Source organism: Argiope bruennichi, chromosome 4 (genome assembly GCF_947563725.1).
Source record: "Argiope bruennichi chromosome 4, qqArgBrue1.1, whole genome shotgun sequence".
Taxonomy (NCBI): Eukaryota; Metazoa; Arthropoda; class Arachnida; order Araneae; family Araneidae; genus Argiope; species Argiope bruennichi.
The window spans coordinates 39,879,097-39,882,725 of NC_079154.1; positions in this window are offsets into that span (position 1 = coordinate 39,879,097).

A 3,629-nucleotide genomic window follows, 5' to 3' on the forward strand; every position below is an offset into this window, starting at 1 on the left:
GAATTTATTCCTGTGGAGAGTTCATAGATTTTATGAATAATAAGAGCGGAAGGTGTTTTGATGAAAAATAGTGTTTATTATTGTTATTACATGATACAGAAAAATCCTTTATCATGTCATAGCATTAACAGCATTTTTTCTGATATGTAAATTCCTTTAAAAGTAAATATCTTTTTTTTACGGTAGGTGAAGTAAGCAATATTAGGTACTGCATTTTACATAGTAGCATTATTTAATGGCTATAAGATAATTTTATTCAACATCATATCTTTGTGCAAGGAAAATTCTTAATTTTTTTTAAATCAGAGACTTCTTATGGAGAATTCTTTCATATTGACATTAGAACAAGTGTTGGCTTTTGTTATTTTTTGTATTATAAGTTTTATACCAAAAGGTATTTATAAACCATTTTATATAGATAATTATCCAAAAACCTTCAAAATTGGCGTCTTAAATAACATACATAGTCGCAATGTTGCAAATAAGTATATTACAGCGAATTATATAAAGACAATCATATCGTATCTGATATTTCATATTTGTTTACTTTCCATGATAAAGATTAGATGAGATATCATCTTTTTCAAAGTCTCAAGGCTCATTGGTTTCCACAAACGATCATATATGATACCAGTTATACGTCAAAAATATAACAATTTTGCTATAATAAGGTAAAAATGATCGAGAATTAAAAATATTTATTAAGTTAAAATTTTTATTCTGATTCTTTATTTTATATTTGAAAAAAAACAAACAATTCATTCATAATTATGTTGATTTGCTCGTAATTAATTAGAATCCTATAAATATGATGGTTATTTATAATAAAATCTGGTGGTGTTATTTTTTTATTATACTTAGTCTAAGATTTAAAGCATTATTCATGTGTGAAACACAATAGGAAAATGGTATAGCTAATTTATCCTATCTAGCACTATTTAATGTATTGTATGAAGTAAAGATCTGCTAATTCTAATTATGTAAGCAAATGTAGATTACTTTCCTGAAAAAAAAATCGAAAAGAACTGATTCCATATTTAGTTTTCACATGGAGGAATTGATTGCAACGAGATTCGTAATTAAAATATTTATCGACCTGTTCATTACATATATTACTAAATAAAAGCTCAATTCGTACTACGGTATACTTGTTCAAATATGTATAATCTTCACTTGAGGAAACGAGAAGATCTGCTTTATAATACCTGAGACTCGATCCTTGGGCTAAAAAGAACAGAAAACCGTAGGCTCTTCAGAAAACTCTGTGCGATCGCAAGAAGGGAAAAAGAAAAAAAGACCCTCTAAGTCCAGCAACTATAAAATGGTTTGAATAGTTCTTTTCAATGGCGTTTTTTACGTCTTTCCAGCTTATTTTTCGACCTTATTTCGGAAAGAGAACAACTATCAATGTTCGATCGTCACTTCTCTGAGGCTCCTCTACTAACATATAGGCAAATATAGTTTAGTTTTAAATTATTCTGAAATATATTTGATGGCTCAGGCATTTTAAAATATTCTTCTTCTATATATGTCTGGATGGATTATATTCTATATTTGTTTATAGTATTATTCTATATATGTCTATAATGGAGTATATTATAGTGCAGTCTTTGCTTTAAGCCGGAAAAGGGATGAGATATTTATTTTACAACTTTTTCCAAAAAAAAAAAAAAAAAAATGGAATGATTCAAGTTTTTTTTCATATAGTTAGAAGCTTAAAACTGCGATTTCGGGATGCCCTTAGGGTTTTATTTCTAGAAAATTCTTTCCTTAAAAAACATTTTTATTAGACATAGCAACTCTGCAAAACAACTGTTTCATGTGAAAATTTAAAAAAGAAAATGTGAAGAAGAAAATATGTTTACATATTTGAAAATAAATTAATACATTGGTTATATGAAGATAAGAAATTCACAGTTTTTAAATGAATTTGATCATTTGACCTACAACTTATACAGTTTTATTCTTGCATCCTAAAGTAATAATGCAATACAGAAAATTGGTTAAATACTTCTCTAAGAAAATGCATCTTTTCATGTTTGTTATGAAAATTATATAACTTAAACCAATGAATTCAATTTAACATTAATTTAATATCTCGTAGAATACCCTAAGATTCATCGGAAACATGCATATACACAGGACGGAAACGCCACATATATGGAGTACAAAGCACAAGAGAATCCCATCCTATAGAAACTGTTAAAAACAAATTTTAATCTAACAAGGGGAGGGCACGAGGCTGAAAATTCATTTCGCCATGAGATATAGTATAAGGTTACTATACATTTTGAATGTTCACAAATGAAAATATTACAGCGCAATGGCCAACCAATTTCGAGAAAATGGCCCTCAAACCTTCTGCATAGCTTATATGCCGACACTGCGCCACCACTGCGAATAATATAGTGGTTAAGATACTGCCGTAGTAAAAGGGAGACCCGAGTTCGACCCTGAAGAGGTACTTTTTATTTTTTTAAAATCTATTTGAAATTAATTTACAAACAGGTTTAGTTAATGTTTTACGTTTTTTTATACAAATATAAATATTTATTCTCAGATTCCGTAGATTGCAATTTAATTTTTAGAAGAAAAATAATTATAAGTATGAGTGCATTTTTTTAACTATTAATTAAAATTAAATAGTTATTAGTTATAAAATTATTATAACTAATAGTTATTAAAATTAAATAGTTAAATTAAATAATTGAGTTAATAAACTATTATTAAAATTAACAATTTAAAGATGGTTTCAATTAATTTAATAATCCTTTTTATATGGAAAAAATAAAAATATTCTTTCTTACTTCCTGAACTATAATTTAAAAAAAGATATAAAAACGTTTTCTTTTAAAAAATTACTTAAATAAAATTGCATACAATTTTGATAAATATGTAACTTTTTATCAATAAAAAATGAAAGGTTTAAAAATAAATCTCCCTTAAAAATAAACATTCATTCGCATAATATTTGAACTATAATTTTATTTTTCGGAAGAAAAAATAATTACATACATAACTTAAATGATTATAAACGTTAATTAAATTACTGGCATCCTGAAAATATTTCATTATTTTTTTTTTTACATACAAGAGACAGAATTATCATAAAACATTTTAAACAAGATAGATTATTTTGGCATCTTGCAAAATTCATAAATCATGATTATCCACAAGAGAAACTTTAAAAGAATCGATAAAAAAACAAATTTCATTTATCTTAAAAAATATTTGTTTTTCTTCAGAAAATCGGTCAACGCATACAGCATATTGTATGTTACTAAAACTATTGAAATATATCTGCTTATGCATTCCATAACACCTGCTTTCAAGTTTTTCTTTTCAATTATTAATATTTTGAATGTTTGTGGATATAATTTTATTTATTTCAGCTGCTCTCTTTAATTCCTGATATAAATACGGTTTTGTTGAGTTGTTATAAATAATTTATCTTTATTAAAATCCAAAAATTTTAAACTTTTAATGATTTTCAGATCAAAATAGTTATTTTGAAATATTTTCATAGTTAAAATTATATTTAAAATTATTTTAACACTTAAAAATTAAATTGTAGTTATAATTCAAGAACAATATACATGAACAAAATTATTTTTCTTTTAAAAAATTAG